Source organism: Ischnura elegans (genome assembly GCF_921293095.1).
Source record: "Ischnura elegans chromosome 13 unlocalized genomic scaffold, ioIscEleg1.1 SUPER_13_unloc_3, whole genome shotgun sequence".
NCBI lineage: Eukaryota > Metazoa > Arthropoda > Insecta > Odonata > Coenagrionidae > Ischnura > Ischnura elegans.
The window spans coordinates 1,452,188-1,471,421 of record NW_025791659.1 but is presented as its reverse complement, the minus strand read 5'-3'; the positions used below and the strand labels follow the sequence as shown (position 1 = coordinate 1,471,421).

The 19,234-nt window shown below is 37.3% G+C and overlaps 1 long non-coding RNA gene across 1 annotated transcript in view; it reads left to right on the top strand.

Moving 5' to 3' along the window:
- Positions 1-307: 307 nt before the first annotated feature.
- Positions 308-19,234, top strand: part of LOC124172824 — a 33,191-nt gene continuing 14,264 nt past the window's right edge. The window contains exons 1-4 of the long non-coding RNA XR_006868283.1: positions 308-678; positions 3,347-3,436; positions 5,906-5,995; positions 16,188-16,267. This is a non-coding gene — a long non-coding RNA (uncharacterized LOC124172824). The remainder of the gene's footprint in view (positions 679-3,346; positions 3,437-5,905; positions 5,996-16,187; positions 16,268-19,234) is intronic.

The following is a 19,234-nucleotide window of genomic DNA, read 5'->3' as shown; positions in this document are numbered from 1 at the left end:
AACAGACCGCTTTTGTGAGAAACTGCGTCGTCGCCGTTCCCACGCTCCGATCCAATGGAGTGGGGATGGCGTGGAAGGGGTTAGGGTGGGAAGATGCTCGTGACTCTGACTGAGTCATCCCAACGAAGACGGAGAGGGACTTGGTTTCGACAGAGGAGGGGGGAGGTATTCATGAAGAAGGGGTGGGGATAGGCTTCGAATTTGGTGAATTAGTTCACGTATAAGGCGCTGGGAACTGTATGAAAAGATTTTAAATATCTAAAAAAAATTCATTTCGTTAATATTGCGATGCCACTAATTACTGCTCTATTTTTGGAAGTGTGTGGACTTCGAACATAAATTGATTGAACTCCCATCTGAAATAATGGTGACGTCCATGGCCAGGGGTGGATCCAAGATTTCTTTCTGAGGGGGGGCAGAAGCGAAGTCGTAGGCCTGTGGGAGGGTGAGCTAAGCCGAGGTGGGGGAAATTTGAATTCGCCCGCTATCTAGTGGAATCTTCTGGAAACTTGTCCTGACTTGCGCGCTAGCGCCAAAATTAGCTCATTTCCTGCTCATCGCTCGCGTTGTCATCTTCGAAAGAGCCGTCTTCTTCTGAAGTTTTAATAGCATTCATCTCGCTGGGCTCTTCATCTTCCATCGCAATCAGGGCTTGTGGGAGTGTGCATTCCAACCTGAGTAAGTTCAAGTAATCATATGTATGTTACTGTTTTGATGGAGTGAAGTTTTAATCAGAGGTCATATAACGCGCCACTACTCCTGCTCCAGGAGAGTTAGAATGATTGTGCTCTGCCCGGGTACTTGCTCCAAATGATTTTTTGTCCGCAATGGGAGAAGTTGCTTTTTGTTTGCTAATTTATCTCTTTTTTGATTTATATTTGATTGTGTTATGGCTTCGTGTGCATTTACTGCGTGCTTGCTTTCACTGTTGAATTCTGTCTTGTGTTAGAATACGTACTTTGCAAGGGCCTCAGTTTACGAAATATAGAGCGTCTGCTTCTCGTTTAAGCCAGATAGATCAGTTATGTCGGGTGATACTCAACTATAATGTCTTCGGCTTGATCACTCCTTTTGTCGTTTCACTATCACTGGAAATACGTCGCGATTATTTCATTAACGATTTGAATGGTCATGATTTATGTTATATTTAGTTATACAGAGTAATGGCGAAGGCCTGAGGTATGCGTTTATGAATTTCAAAAGTGAAATGGTTAATTTTCAATAGTGGGTAGCCGTAAGTACGTAGTAGTGGATATGGTGCTTACATAGAATTCAATGGAAATGAAAAACGCATGTCTTATTACTTGTCGGTGCCGATTTATGTTGGTGTTAGCTATTCACCGGCATTTTAGTAATATATTCCTGCCTCTGTTTAATTTCTATGTAGTGATGTATCACTGAAGGAAACCACATCCGTGTCTATACACGTAGTTTCATTTGTTTATCAACACGGCGTCACCTTATTTTGTCAATCGAGCTTGTTTCTAGTCTTCGTCGAGAGCTATGATTGCGATGTTTTTCCTAGAGTACAAATTAGAAATTTTCAGGAATTACGCAGAGCAATACTACATAAAACTTGACCGGAGTCTAGGAATCGTGAATAGTGTTGGCCATGTTCCAAATGTAGGCAATTGTTATTAAGATTTGGTCTCGTGTGTATGACGTTAACACTAAGGTGCATATTTTGTTCTTTTCACGTGGAATTATTGTGAACTTTATCATACTCAAGGCAACTATTTGTTTCGTACGCTAGTACAACCCTTATATTTTTATTCGTGATGATATATTATCAGCTATTCATTCGTATTTCAATGATGAAATAATGAAAATGGTTTACGTTAGTCTCATAATATCTAAGAAGTTCGACATAATATTTTGGAGGATAAACATTGCCTGACGGTTCTATTTGTACTACTTTTCCTACGATATCAAGGGTTGTTGCATTTAAAATTTGTAGTCGTCTCATAGTTATGAATAATTCTTGAAATTAGTAGTGCGTAATTCAATGCGTTAATCAACCATAACTCCTATAGGAATTTATTCATTGTTTGCAAATGTCTTGCTGGGAATAGTTACGAGATTTAAATCTGTTTTTTTATGTAGCTGCCATTAAGTAGTCACCACATTACTTCGAGGCATGTGAAATAAGTAATGGGGCAAAGAATTCCTTGTGGATTTCTCGTTTGTATGATCCATGTAATGAGTGTTTCTGTTGTTTGCTCTTGCCTGAACTTAAAGGCTTCTAGCAGTCGTGAACAAACGTATTTTTGGCATTGATTAGATATTTTTTTTGGCTTATTATTCTTCTTCCGGAGGGCTACTGTTATCGACCTTCATTGACGAATATGATCGTAATTGGTGAAGTAATTTGATGTGGTAAGGATCTGTCTGTTGTAGTTCCAACGTGTTCAGTTGATGTTTCGTAGGCAGTTGGAAGGTTTGATTTTTCTGAGCTGCGAGCAACTCTAGCTTTGTACTTATGAATGCTATACTAGTTAATATTTGACAGCTGTTCAACTTCATGGTTTCCAACAAATGAATCGCGGTTATTTTATGTTTGTATTTGGGAAGGGAGTGATTTTATGATTGTTACAATTTTCCTCGGTACAATTTTATCTCTTGGTGAACCGTGTTTCGTCCGTAATATATAATCTTTTGATTTTCAGGACCAAGGCGCAATTAACGCTGGAGGTCTGGAGTTTTATATTTTACGATTGTATTACGTTTGTTACACTGTTTCTATTTAGTCGTGTCATCATTTCAGCCTGTTTTTACGAACTATTTCAATCGATTTTCGCCCGTATTAAGACAGTATTCTAGTTTTAATATACCGTGTGCTACAATGATTTGTTGATGGGGTAAAAGTTTTCGTATCATGATGAAATTATAGGACTTCATGAGTAGGCAGTCGTGTGTATCATCAATCTGCTATTATTTTATGCTGGAAATTTTGTCTCCTCTGTGATAATATGGAAATGCTTAAAATTTTGTCTCCTCTGTTATATTAAGGAAATGGTTTAAATTTTGTCTCCGATATTGGGCCGTAATAAACTCTAGAGTCTGCTTAGATTCGAAAAATGGCATTATCTCTTTCCAGCGGTGTAAATAACCAATTTTTGATCATAGCTGCACACAAGTTAAATTCGTTACATGATGATCCAAACCTTTTTTTGCCTAGATGAAATTGTACTCTATGGTTTATTTCAACGTAACAATTTGTCCCACCATTGGACGAGAGCACATTACTTAGACGTATCTGAAATTGATATGAGGAGAGATACTGCCTTTGTGAATGTTTTTTGATACACCATTTTATTAATATACGGTGACCTTCTTTCCTCTTCAGGATTCTCTGGTGGTGACTGAGCTGTGGATATCTAGCCATACCATCCTGCTTTAACTTAGCTGCCTTGAGCTGAACCTCCACAATCTCCAAGTGTGTATCCTTATCAATTTCTTATAATTTTGTTTTTTGTGTCTCAGTGCCTGGAATTGGTTGATTTTTTCGTCTTAGTTCCTTTGTAGAATAAGAACATCTTACCTACGTGGTGCCCTTAACGTTTGATGGGGGAAATGTTGCAGTTGATGTTGCCTTGTGAATGTTTTGGTGTAAATTGCTTCTCTTTTCTCTCTCTTGGTGAAGTTAACTGATTTATTAATGCAAATACATGCAGTTGAAATCCAATTTCATTATACACATTTAAACAGCATATAAATGCTGTCACTTATCAGGGTGGGAGGTTGGAAGTTAGTATATTGTTGCAATTGTGTTCTCTCGTATTATGATGCTTGTGACAGGCAGTTGAGGATCTCATTGGAAATTTCTCTCATCTGTAGATCGGCCATTAAATAGTGTGATGCATCATTCGAAGCCACATGTAAGAAGTTCGATGTAGATAATTTGTTACTACCGAACCAGTTACAATTAAATTCATTTGTTGGATGTGAAAGCGGTAGACGTTTGTTTAAATTTTGACAGTGGTTGAGTATAAATGATTTACATCAGATGTTATTTATTTTGTAAGTAATTGAATAGATGAGTATTCTTTACCTCACTTTTAAATGATGGTTGGAATTCTGGCTTGGAGTTCATGTGCCAAATTGTTTGCTAACATTTTGATGTATTTCTCATATTGTAATAATGGCTATAGAGGAAAATGGTTAAAATAAATGCATGCGTGGAGGAAAGAGAGATTGCTACAGTGTTTTTTATGGTAGGAACATGAAAAATATGAAAATGATTCCATTGTTCATAAATGCAAAAGTTGAGGCAAGAACTGTATGCTTAGTTTGAACAGATGTAATTTATGTTCGTGATCATTGTAATGCAATATCGCAATATCCATCAATTGGATGTTATTGAATTGACTAAGTTTTATGTGATTGTCAATATTTAGTCTTTAATCCAATTATTTTGTTTTTAAAGTTATCAATCATTTCTTAATTCTTAGGTTAGTTATATAGAAATCAAAAGTTTCAGTATTATTGGAGCCAAAGATAGCACTCATTCCATACTCTACAAGGGATCATATTAAAATTCCATTACTAATGGATTATTAGTGCAATAAAATTCTGTTCCTTAAATACTTAAATGTATGTGGTGTGCGGAAATTTTGACTATTGAGATATGACATTTAATATATCAGAATACTTGTTAGATTTTCGAGGGCTTGTGGTTTTATTTGTGTGTAAGGAAGCGTGTTCAGAGTCTAATTATGTCATTTAGTCTCATATGTGAGTTAAAAATCTGTTGTTATAAGTACAAAAAAATATTTTCTCAGTTTTTTTAATACTAAGGTGAGTATTTAACTGTTTTGTAGTGGAGTTATTGTGATCGTCTGCATTCATAGACAACTGTTTGTTTCATACAATAGGATAGCCTATGAAGTTTGATCCATGGCAATTTATTATCAGCTTTCCTGTTTGTTAGCGGTTATATAAAAAGCATTTTTTTGGAAGTGATTCCTTTTATGTCTACTTAGATCTTCGTTTTTTTACTAAGATTTATATTTTATATATACCATGGGCGTCACTTTTGCCCGTAATGTATCATCCTGTGGTTTGTAGAACTTCAGCATAGTTAATGTTGGAAGGTAATAATAGTATTTAATGGTCCTACTTACAGTGTTTCTCTGAATATAGTCCCCCCCCCTAGTTTTGAGGCTTGAGTTTCAGGAAAAAATGAAAAAAAAAGGGTTTGAATATAGTCCCCTCTTTACTTTTACCATGGGTATTTTTGGAAAAGAAGGGGAGACTATATTCAGACAAATATGGTATATTACTTTGCCGTTGTGCTATTTAGTCATGTCTTCATTTCAGTTTGTTTTTAATTGAGGATTTTAATGATTTTGGCTAGTTTTATGTCAGTACTTTAGTTTACATGTACCATGTGCTATGATGACTTCTTGATGGGGTAAAAGTTTTCGTATCATAATGAAATATTGGAAGTCAAGAGTAGGGTTCATGTGTACCATGAATCAGCTATCATATTTTGTGGGCATATTAGACTCTTCTGTGATAATATGAAAATGTTTTAAATATATATGTCAATATTGGTCAGTGATTTGCTGTAAGTGTTCTGTGTGGATTCAAAATAAGGTATTAATTGTAGCCTGTGGTGTCACCCATTTTTGATTAGGGTGGAATCACTGAGATCAAATTCCTTACTTAATAATACAAACATGTTTGCATTGAATTATTGCTGCAATGACTATTTGTCTGCCCTGATAATATGGTTGTCTGGATTTCATCTTGACTTTCCAATTTGTCTCACCATAGGATGACAACATATTACGCAGTTGTGGCTGTATATACTGTTATTGTACGAAGAGGAAAGGTACTGCCAATGCGATTGTTTTGTGATACTCTTTTGTATTAGTTCATGGTTACTTTCTTTCCTTTTCAGGATACTGTCCTGGTGATTAAGCTGTGGTTTTCGTGCCATCCCATCCTGCTTTAACCTTGCTTCCCAGGACTGAACCTCCACAATCTCCGAGTGAGTATCATTATCAATTTATTCTGAGTATGGTTTTTATGTTATAAGGTATGGAACTGTTAGCACTCATTATTAGTCTTGGTTTTTATTTAAATAGTAAGTCTTTCCTGTGTGGTACTTATTATGGTAAATGTTAGAGAATAATAATATTTGTTATAATTGTTAATGTGCAAGTGTGGATGGCTTCTATTCTCACTCTCTCTTGGCCAAATTCATTGCCATAAAAATAGGAAAAAATGCTAACAAAATCTAGAATATTTAAATGCCGCAATCTCATTGGAGCTTTAATTTATCACGGTAGCAGGTTGGAATTCTAATGTAATATTGCGATTGTGTTTATAAGAATAATGGTGCTTGTGACAGGCAGTTGATTAGCTGAGTGGGAAATTTCTCCCATCAATATAATGTTCATTCAGAAGTTTGATGGACTAATGGAAGCTCTTGTGACAAGTGTGGTGTGGATTTTTTGTGTCCTCCAATATAGATAGTTTTGAATTTTATGTGGGAGGTGAAAGTAATAGAAATGAGTTTTACATTTGAAAGTGGTTTAGTATAAATAGTTGACTGTTGATTATTTTACCTTCACAATTACAATCTCCATGTGAATATCATTATCAATTTATTATGAATATGGTTTTTGTGTTGCAGGGTATGGCACTGTGTAATTTCACGTATTGTTTTTGCCTTGGTATTTATTTAAATATTTAGTCTTACCTTCGTGTTGGCTTGATTTTCGGCATTGGAAATGCTTGAGTGCGTTGATGTTGACTGATGAATGTTTTAATTTGTGTATAGCCTCGTTCTCTCTTTTTCAAGTTCATTGAATTAGCAATGGGAAAAAATGCATAGTACATTATTTAAATGTCATAATTATATTATAGCTTTTCTTTACCACAAAGAGTGGTTTGAAGTCTATTGCGTAGTTGCTTTTTTTCACAAGGATAATGGGGCGGGAGTGGCTGACAGGGATACTATTCACAAGTGATGTCAAGAGAGAAGATAAAACCTTTTTATTTGATTGTAGATACTTAGATAGCAATACTGTTGAAGGGTTCCCAAGTAACATTTTTGGTTGGCCCTCTGTTGGCAGATGGTGGAACACAGCGGCTGGCCCATGGTATGATTTAGCCACCTTGCCAACCGTATCCCAACCAACGATTCCCCAATGATGGGCCAACAGAGCATTACAGTCGGGCCTTTGTATTCCCAACCAGAGGCCAACCCCTCTCCAACGATACACCGTTGGCCCTTCTGCCATCCGATTCCCAACAAAAGCTATATTTTACTGACATTTCTCATTTTTATAGAATGAGAGTTAAATTAATTTACCTTGATATGATACCGGTAGATAGAATCTTTACCTTTAACTCCCTATAAATCAAAATGAAATCAATGCTATAGGACAAAGTAAGGTTACAGTGGTTAAAAGTGGAAAACAAAAAATCAATATCAGTTCAGAAGGTCCCCAACTTTTATTTTCACAAATTAGGACAATTTTTATTAGGACAAAATTAGGAAAATGTCAACAGCACCTTTCCATATTACAATATGGCACTCACAAAAACTGTCCATCTTCTTTGTAGGGCAACAAAACAAACTTAGATAAAATCTGGGTGGACTGCAATTTGCATCCAGGTACTAATTTTTTTACTACAAATATACCAATGGTACCACTTCTTAGAGGTAGTTCAAAGAAATACTCCTTAATTTCAAACATGTCACACTGCAAGATGTACACCCCTGAGTTATTTGATTCAATTGCCTTCACAATTCCTATTCTCTGGTCTTCGGTAAGGAAATTGTTAAGTTTAGTCCATTTTACTTAATTGGATTAATAAGTGCAAGATTTAGGGATATTAATGTTATTTAGGTTTACTCATACAAATTCAATCTCATTCTCTTCAGAGAGGACTAAATCACTCACTTCGTCCATAGAAATACTGTTTTCATTAAAACTTCCACTTATACTAGATATGCCACAATCTGAAAAAAATACATATCGATCTATCTAAATTAATGATGAAAAGTTTAAAATTCCACGAAACTTAAGGTAACATGATTTTAGGAATGCCAGTTTTGTAAGACTTACCAAATGAGGTCAATACCTTATTTTTGTTAGAAGCACTCAACTTATTTCATTTAGCTGCTATCACAAAGACAAAGCCCTAACAACCAAACAAGTCTTGGTTGTTAGGTTGCTAGGGAACCATGTGAACCATATCCTGGAACGTATGCAATCGTATTATACATCGTGCTTATTCACGACCCATAATGGACTTCCATCGGTTAAGTTAGACTCGAAACAGACAGATCTTATAAGTCTACAATTTTTCATGTGCCCTCCGGGATATATGTACTAACAAGTCGCATTAAAGAAGCCTCCGCTTCTTGGAACCATTTATGTCAAATACCATGCTGAAAACACTAGAAAATTAGCAGAACATTACTTAAAAAAGAGTTATACATAATTTCCAAAAATTATCCTATGTAGAATTCCTTAAATAATTATCAGTTGCCAGAATAAGTTATGGTGACACGCCTGCTGGATAAAAACCCGAAAGGTATGCGACCCGCACAACATTCTTATAGAATTCTAAGAAATGCAGAGTTCTTACAAGAATTTCTGTGAGACTTATAGAATCCTATAAGAATTTGTGTAAGTCTTATAGAATCCTGTAAGTCTTACGGAATTCTTATAAGAATTTCTACAAGATTTATAAGAATTTTCCAATATTGCCAGCCTTAATTCTTAGCTGCGCCCCTGCCGGTGGCTATATTGTTATTTTGAAATGTAATCCAAGTAGACTGGATATTCAAGTGAAAGAAAAAATTTATACGGCTCCCTTAGAAAGTAAATTATGGAAATTTTTTCATAAAAACTAGGGAAAAACTGCGACATGTCGTTATTGCAGTAAATTTATCATTATGTGTAGGAATACCACTAATTTACCAAGTCACGTGAATGGGATGCATTATGATATGATGAGAGATGAGGTAAAGCTTACCATTTGTTTGGCATTATCTTCATTTGATTGTATCAACTTGAAGTATAATTGGATACATCAAAGGTAAAATAATTATTATGCCTGCACATAGTCGGTAGCACTGACTGTCAAAGCAAGCAATTATGCCATCCTATTTTTTAATGAATAGATGCTACCGATCCGATAACCACTTGATACGATAAATCGATTACAATGGAATTTCGCCCATCTCTACATTGAAGATCTTGTCGGAATTTTGTTTGCAGCTCTCATGGCGTAAATTGAGGAAATGGTATGATGTCCCAACGGTGGCCCAATGATAATCCATTTCGTAGGGCCATTGTTGGGGATTTCCGTTGGGCCAACAGCATAAACCGTTTCGTTGGGCCAACAAACAATATCTGCGTTGGGCCAATACCAGAATTTGATTGGCATATCCACCCACAATGAGCCAACCGTGACTACGGTTCCCCAACCGAGGCCCAATGGTCAATGTTACTTGGGTTTTTTCTATATATGCCTGGGGTTGAGAGTAATAAGCATTTAGAAAATGAAAAATACAGTCACGTTGAATTTAAATATAAAATTTTGCTTTCAAGGTCGATTTAGCCGAGTGGTAGCATATCATGTTTTAATTTTGAAAGACCAGGGTTAAAGACTCAGAAACAGTAATCTTTGTAATGTTTTTCTAGTCTCCCATTTTCTCCATTGTGTGAAATGTATTCCATCTTCTTTAGATATGTTGATTTCAGACATTTTACTTTTTTTTACTAAATTGACATTCATGTCACTTGGTAACCCTTGCTTCGAAATGTTCACTACGTTGCCAAGATTTATCCAAGTGGGAGTGATAACATTGTGTAGGTGGCATCAAAGTATAGGGAACTCATTTCCAAAGCAAATATTCTAAACATACTTTCTCTATAGAAAAGTTTCTCTGGTTCCTCCTGAGGGAAGATTTTTACCTATCTACCTATGTGATCAAGTTCGAGCATTACAAGTGCTAAAAGTTGCTATTGCTCTTCTAGCATTTGTTTTTTTCCAGTAGTCTATTTAACTTGGCATTGTCTGGAAACGCCCTTTTAACTTTATTTATGTTGCTTTGTAAATTATGCCCCATGTATTTTGTTGCCAAGGTCCTATTCAAGTGGATTCCATAGACCCGAGATATTGAGTTCGAAGTTAAAAGGCTAAGATTTTGTGTGTGATAGGATTTTGGAAATGAAGAAAGAAATGTTGTTCTCAACGCTTGAATAGTTTAACAGCTAGACAAATAGATTGAAGTTCTTTTAAAACGTAGAAGCCTGGACGGGAGGTTGGAGTTCTGTCTTTATGCTTGGTTGGAATTTTTAGTCTCCGAAAAGCTATTTTCGGCTACCCTGCCAACCATTATTCCCTCTTCCAACTAATAGTCGAGGTACGCTTTCCTCCCTCAAACTTACTCTTCTCTCTTTTTGAGTCATCTGATTCATCAGTATCTTCATCCATAATAGCATCAGCACCTTCCTCCGCTCCAGTTATAATAATTTTTTGTGATCCGTGTTCGTCACCCTCTTCCTCTAGCATATATATTTTTCATTTACCATTAGAGGCTATGGAGACCTGAAAATACATCATATTAGTTTATATTTATATGGAAAATCATAAAATGAATATGATATAAATAACATGTTAAATGAACTTACATATTAAAAGAATGTCTCAATAGACGAGCAGTCTCAGCAAAAACAGCCCTCACTGCAAATCACACGGCACCTACAAATGTAAATAACAAAAGAGTTTGTTCGTAAATGTCATAGACGTTAAAATCATGGTATTTCTCAATATTAGGTAAAATCATTTAGTAATAAAAAAATACCTTTTTTCTGCTTGTTGATTGCATGGGAAGAGCTTAAACTGGTATTCAATCTTTCAAGGCAAAGGATACGAATTCTAAGGAAAAGATAAACATAGTACTAGTACGTGCTCATGAGCAACTTCAGTTGCATCAAAAGATTGACCATCAAGGAAAAAATTATTTTCCAGCCAAATCATGAAATAATATACTCGAAGGGAATTACATATTTGCTCACCATTTTGCAGTATTCAAATTCAATTTGCATTCTGCTGGGCAGATGGTATATACTCCTGAGCAGCGAAGAGACAGAAGCACAACTGGCGGCGACGGACCTTAAAAGGGTCTGCGTAGCAAAGCAACGTTATCTTTTTGCCCGGACGCTCCCTAAAAATAATGGAGTTAAGAGAAGGAACAACCCTTAATAAGTTCTTCCTCCTGCATGTTTGTGAGCTTCCAGGAGGGAAGGAGAATATTTTTTCCTTGATGCAACTTACGTTGCTCGTGAGCTTTAATAGGTTAACCCATTAATCCCCAGCATTGCGTAAACGCAACATTATTGAATTGAAATTATTATAAAAAACCTTTGCTTCAGGATAATTTTTTCTCAGAGTTTCTGAATTCCTGAAATACCATTCGCTCTTTTTCAGTAATTTTTGAAAAAATATTCATTAAAATAATAATTTTTATTTTACTTCGAAATTTGCCTATTTCGAAGCGCTGAAGTACTACAAACTGTAAATATTTTTTTACAAAGATTTATTGGGCGATCTTGCTAGAAATAATGTTTTCTTTTAGTTCTAAGCTTCTTTATTCATCATGTTTATTTTTGTCACGAACTTTCATCGCTACTGGTATAAATATGGTTGTTGTAAATAATGTTGCGTTTACGCAACGATGGGAATTGTCTGGTAGACCAGAGGGCTTGTCTCAAAGCATAACGAAAATCGTCAATATGGCTTTTAATCGACAACGTAGTCTTTTGGAGGCAGTTTAGATGCATTTGTGGCACTCACAGGTTGTGAGTTTGCATAGTAAAGGCTGAATGGTATCTTGAATTCCAACATGGCCATCGGTACGAATTTTACATCGAACACTCTGGTACTTCGGGGAGTCAAACTGTTGCACGCACACGTGGAATCGATACAGAGCAATGTCATTCCCATGTCGTTGAGTGAAAGGATTACTTCGTTGACGTTAAATTCAGCTTCAGATGCATTCATTTTCAGAGATGGTAGAATGAGAGGGTGAGAAACCTATTAGTTGAAGCAGGATTGTGATGGAAGGTGGAGCGTTCCTCTAGTCGCTCATTGGAATTTTCTCCGTGCAATCCTGAGTTACCTATTATTTCTTCTATCGCTTAGGTGATGTAAGGCTAATAATCTAGCTTCAGTTGGGGTCGTATCAGTGAAATTGTCCTCTGAAATGCATCTTTAATTCTCATCCAGTAATTATATCAATCATACCGCAGTAGTTTTTGCTCGGCTTTTTGCTAAATAATTTATTCAGGGGTTTCCTTCAGATTTAAAATTGAATAAAATTTTATTCGTTATTTCTACGCCTCAGGCGTATACTTTATAAGAAGCGTCAAGAAGGTAACTGAAGAATATAAATTGACAGGAGAGGTGATTTATAATATTTTCTTAACTTTGGAACTACAATGGGGATTGCATCTTCTCAGTATTTCGAATATTGCAGGAGGTGCTGCAAGGTAATGGGGATTACATCTTCTCAGTATTTCGAATATTGCAGGAGGTGCTGCAAGGTAAATCATATTTTACTCAAGCAGTATCAAAAGAAAAATCGTCCAGTAAACGCGCACGCCCAGGTAAAAGATGCAGAGAACAAACAGCGGTTCATCTAAATGTGAAAAAATAGAATCTTCCTCCGTAGGAGTCCCGAATTTCTGTGTGAAAAAGGGAATAGAAACACTTATTACTCAGTATGGAGGCCACTCACCAATTGAGCTCCGTCACTTATTTCTCAGTGGAAAATTAATAGAATTAATTTTGAGCTACTCAATAATTACGCTGAGGAGATAAATAACCATGCATTTACTCAGAGTGAGGCAGATAAAAAAATAATTGGAATGGTAAAGTTGTCGGGGTATCATGTTTTACCTTGCACTAAGTTGTACTGGACAAGCCAAGAGGAGATGTCTGTCGCAATTGTGAGGCAATTTATGATGAGGATTTGGTTTGATGAATTAAATAAATATCGACATCTCTCCAATAATTCTCAACTACACAAAGTGATACATTTTTGAAAGTTGGACTTTTTCTCAATAGACTAAACCAAAATTCCATTCAGTTCGGAATTTTCCCAACAAATGGTTTCATATTTCGGGTAGCATGCAGCTAAAATGTTCATTCGTGGGGAACAATTTAGAGTAGGTTATACATTGTGGTGTCTGACCTCATCTACAGGCTATCTCAATCAATTTTTGCCATATGGTGAGGCGGAACTTGAAAGTGATATGCCTAGGATTTGTAAGTTCACTAGAAGAAAGGGTTGTAATAAATTTGCTGAATATTTTTGTTAGTCTCCAAAAATTCTTGCCAAGTATTTTGATAATTTCTTCATCAGTTACAATCCATTAGTAACTCTTAAGTTATAATTGTTATTTTTCAACGGGAAAAGCAAGAGGAAATCGAACGGAAAACTGCGCACACATGTCTTCGAGAGATTTGACAAAAAAACCTAACGGGGATTTCTACTATTCGTTTGACAGGTCAAAAAATATTCTCTTAGTGCGATTGCAGGATAACTCTGACTTCGCTGTATGGGAATATGGTACCCATAGTAAGGACGAAAAGATATTCCCGGAGATTCCCGTAGAAAATCGAAATATCATCAACGATTACAATCAGGGAATGAGAGGGGTAGATTTTCTCGATAATTATGTTGTTTGTTACCGTATCCACTTTATGAGCAAAAAATGGAGGTGGCCTCTATTCCAAAAAGGGGTTGACAGTGCAGTGGGGAATCCGTGGTGATTTTACGCCTAAGTCACGGGCAAAGCAATTCCTCAGTTAGAATCTCGGTCCGAGATCGTAAAACTTTACTGAGACTAGAAATCGTTTCCAATACAATGGCTGATGACATTTGGCATAAAACTCGGTGTCCACATGCGGGACACCTTAGGAAAAATAACATGTATGTGGGGTTAACCGCAGCATGCCCGTCAAGGGAGAATACGGCATTTCATCCGCAGGCTATATATAATTCCCGGCGAAGATGTCAAATTTGCAAATCAAGGATAATTATGTTGTTCAAAGCGCTACGTTTAATTCCGAGCAGCATATTATTGAACATTACATCAGAAAAGACGATGAAAAATAGAATTTCAACCTAAGTTTTCAAATTTTTTTTTTCTTTTATTTCCGGAGTTTTCCCAGCGTTGCGTAAACGCAACATTATGCAAATCATATATTATGCTGAATATATTAATTTTGTCCGAAAATTAATCTTAATTAGGCCATAATTAACCGTAAAATACGAAATAACCGGAGTTAAAAGCCCTATGTGCAGTCTGGGGAATAATGGGTTAATAAAGACTGCTTTTTTATGGAAGTATTTATATGTAATTTAATTGTATGCATTTTAATTGTTCATTATTGTGTGATTGCCTTGCTTTAAATAAGCATGTCAGTCAAGTGCATGATTATATCTAATGCGATTGACCACCAGAGTTTGAACGTTAAGTATGGTAAGAATGGCTAGCAAATATTTCTTGTGTTATATTGTCGTGTCCTCCCTTGGACAGCTCAACAAGGGGCGACTCAGAATAGGGATCTTGGACTAACGCTGAGGGATTCCGGACAGCGAAGGTGGTCCTCTAGGAGGGACGGTATCCGGTAGAAATGAAAGATCCCAGGTTTGCTGCAAGAAGTGTATTTGATTCTCTTAATTCTTGCGCGAGAGTGATCTCCTCCCTTGGCTTCTCCGGGTCAATTGTTGGACTTTCATTCCACGGCCCTGTGGGCCCCCGCTACGCGGGTCCCGACTCTTGACGAAATGATGAGTGACGAATCACAAATGACAACTCACCTCGAGTTAATGATGCGTGCAGTTTTTAAGGCTTCCCAAATCCAGCCACCCCCTCCCCTCCGTGAGTTCTAGAACCTTCCACCGGTATGCCATTCTTTACTGAAAAGTGCAAACGAATCAGTTATCACAAATGCGATTCCCCCTCTCAGCAAAGTCGGCCCAGTGCGTACGTACTGTCTATCCAAAAATGCATTCCTCGCCATCAGCACAATCCGCACCGTGCCGGCATAAAGGAAAGCTCAAGACACTCACGCAAGAAAGGTGAACAGACGAATGAACAGGACGCATAGACTGACCAAAAGAATATGCACGCATCAACAAAAAGAGTGTAAGGATTTAGTCGAACGCAAAATGAAGTCTGGATTTAACAATATCCATAAACAGTTCTTCTTCACGGTGTATGAGGTACTCATTGAAATTAATACTGTCTTTTCTAATTAGCTATTCCAAAACTCTGCTTCAAGTGTAATTTCTAGTTTTCTTTTCATCGAGAAATAGTCATATTGCAACATTAAAGCATACAAAATAGCTTGTGGGCGATCTAGATCCTCTAGATCAGAGGCCATCATTAGTTAATTCTTATGAATGCGCCAGTGTGCTCAGGTTAGATTTCCATACCTTAGTCTTTGTTAGGACATGGGATTGTATGTTATAACATAATAACTCAAGCCTAATGTAAGAATATATATCAGATACTCATGGATACAGATTGACACTTCAACTGTGGGGTATGCTGGCTAGTGAGTGGCACATATCCCCGGAACAATACAACTGTGCACTCCAATGCCGCCAAGTGATAGACTGATTAACTAGCGGCCCGCCAAGGCACCCATTATGAACCTAACAGTCTTCATCACCTGAACCCAAATCTCAATCTCACAAACGACCTGAGGAAAAAGTGATATCTATCTTTCCAATCCATGAAAGTCAGTTGAGAGAATTGCGATTATTTTTGTCCAATCAATGACTAGCCGTATCGTAAATTGGCTATCCCTCCTTCACTTACACATTTTACAAGGCAGTAATGATTAAATAAGTCTGCTCCCTATGGGTACAAAGGCACCTTCCTGAGGCACTGGAGGAGCAGATGTTGTGGGAGTTGAATGTGACGAATGATGATCTGCCATATCTTTCTTCAAATCCTGTTATCTGAGAAGTATTTTTCAATAATTTTGGATTGAGATTTCTGTTTCTGTTTTTCTGTTTCTGTTTCTGTTTCTGTTTCTGTTTTCTGTTTAAAAAAGCGTTGAATAAAGAGGTTTGCTTTACATGAGTATGATACTGTTCGCATCTAAGTAAGAGAATATTTTATTTTACATTTCAGGATTGCCTTTTCTGTATTGGGAATAGGGAATCCAGGGAAGGAGCAAATACCTATTCAAACCAGATTTCCCAACCTATTGAGTAAGTACTTGTGGATACATAGCATCTATATTTTTCTATAATTCATTCATTTTTGCGTGACTGCCTTGTTTTAAATAAGCATACCTTCCAAGCAGAAGATGTAATCTAATTCACTCGACAATTAAGGCCACTTTACACAGTGAAAGATCATTCGCAAGATCTTTCGAAAGATCATTCGAATGATCCATCATTCACCGTGTATAACGGAAATTTCCAGCACTCGAATGATCATTCGAATCAAATTTCAGGCCTGTTCTAATTTGCTTGAATGATTTCCGTGAATGATATGAGCGCACGGCGTCCATCTTGCCATTGGCATCCACCTCGGAATTTTAATATTTTATATAAAAACTTTGGAAGCATAGTAACCCACGAAATAGATCAAATAATTAATATGTACTTTGAGAGAGCATAAATTCACAAACATCAACTGTCTAAAGTCAGTAATTTGGAAATAACGTTTCGGATAGTTAATGAATAAAAACGTTGTTTTTCTCCTCGATTGCGTCTATATTTTGTTTAAATTACAATTATTAAACTATAGTTCATGATTTGAGCGCTAAAGTTTCGGGTCAGAGTCCCAATTAATCACACAATATCTGTTTATTCGGTGAACACATTCCAGCCAACACGAGCCACTACGTTATCTTGGCTCACCTATGGGATCACAATATTGCCTATCTCTAATCATTCAAGGAACTCACCCGAAAGAAATTTCGAGCATGTCCTAATTTGCTTGAATGATTCTGTGAATGATATGAGCGCATGGCGTCCATCTTGCCATTAGCACCACCTCGGAATTTTAAGATCATATATATAAACTTTGGAAGCAAATTAACTCATGCGATAGCTTAAATCATTAATATTTACTTTGAAAGAGAGTAAATTCACAAACATCATTCCTCAAAATTGAGTATTTTGGAAAAAACATTCCGGATTTTTAAAGTTCAAAATCGTCGTTTCTCTCCTCGATTGCGTCTATATTTTGTTTGATTTACAATTATCAAACTGTATTCAATGATTTGAACGCTAAAGTTTGGGGTGAGACTCCCAATTAATGACAAAATATCTGTATATTCGGTGAACACATTCCAGCCAAAACGAGCCGTGACATCACATTGGCCCACCTAGGAAGTCACAATCTCACAGGGTTGCCTATAATTCAAGGGGCAAACCCTATAAGTTAGCCCATGAATATCACAGTCCACTTTCTTCACCTGCTTCGATAGCAAGCAATGAGATGACACTGAGCCAACTTCATTGTAGAAAGTATGAGGATGCTGAAGCGCACTCTTTCGAAAATGGAACAGGTCGCTTCCTTTTTTCTCTTCCCGTTACCTTTCTTCTCTCCCACAGAACTGATCTTTGCTCGACTGCATTGTGAAGGCTGTGTACCCGAAGGGACTCCAAACATAAAAACTCATGGTTGACCGGCCTTCAGCCTTGAGGAGCTTTTGCTTTATGCTTTTTATGTTCTTTTATTATGGACCTGGACGCCGCGGCGTCAATACGGGGCTGGTCTCCATAAGATAGGATTTTTCTGAACGAGTAACCATGTGCAGATTTTCCCCAAATAATCTTTTCACTTACTTTATAATTAAATGAATCGGAAGGGAAAAGACCTCGGGCAGCCATTTGAAGATTAAGGTCCGTTACGATCATGTTACAGAGCACTTTATCTTGAAGCATAATCATCTTTGCTCTGCAGCGAAAACAACCAATTACGTACTTCGTTACAGGATTACAAAACGCACGCTTTATTAAAGTGGTTTTCCACTGTCAATACGTACCGTTCTAATTCGCCTCATTACTTAGTGCGCCATACCCCACCGAAAGTCAAAGCAATACCAAAGTATACTGAAGCGCACATGTAAACAAAGGGTTCCATCGTCTGCGAGCTCCAAAACAAATCATGTGGTGAGAAACGGTCGGAAATATCGTTAGAATCGAAATACACTATCGATATTCGCACCGGTGCGCATCATTTCTGCGCAAAAATTTCACCGAAATCATTCACCGAAATCTTTCACCGCGTATAGTGGTACCGGCGTATGAATTTCTTGCGAATGATCATTCACCATGTAAAGCGGCCTTTAGAGTTTGAACATTATGTGGGGTAAGATTGGAGAGCAAATATTTCTTTAGTTATGTCCAGTAAAAGATTTTCGACGGAGTACAGTAGACTCTCGTTATTACGAAGTTCACGGGACCGAAAAATCGGAGGTTCGTAATAACGAAGTTCGTAAGAACGTTTCTTTTAGGAATTGTCGAAAGGAATAGTGTATTATAAACGCGATTTAATTACGCGGAAATATATATAAACAGGAAAATGCGTTTTAGTTTTTCAACAGAAGACTGCGCCATGACGCAATCGAGGGTTGATATCTTCCCGAATACATGAACTCCGATATTCAAACTCGATGCGTCCCAAGACCTTGTTCCTAGGTTGATAAAATTACAGTCCGGCCACCGAGAGTTGTCCAATTACAGACAAAATAGTCTAGGTCCGGGGAGGGGGCAAGGCTGCCAGGTAAGAAAGGGAAACGCTTACAAAGTGTTCCGTGAAGAACCGATCCGGAAGGGACGACGAGCGTGAAGGACATAGAGGAATAATCACTTGTTCTGTGATTCGAAGAATGGGCTTATTTTGGTGGATCGGGCTTATTTCGGTGTTCGTTTATGCATTTGACAACGTTGTATGACTAGGCGAGGGTGTGAGGTGCGTTTGGGGGACAGCGGTTGGCTTTAAACCGTGCTGGCGCAGGATTTTCCGCCCATCCTATTGTGCCGTAATCGGACAACCCTCGCCAGCCGGACTGTATGTAATTTATCGCAGAGTAAGGTTATCCTGCGGGATGCAACACTGCATTACACGTATGCGCTTACTCACGCTTGTGGCGAACTGATCTAGCGGGGCCTGCGATGCATTCGGAGCCGAAAAAATAGCCCCCCGCGGTGACGAAGAAC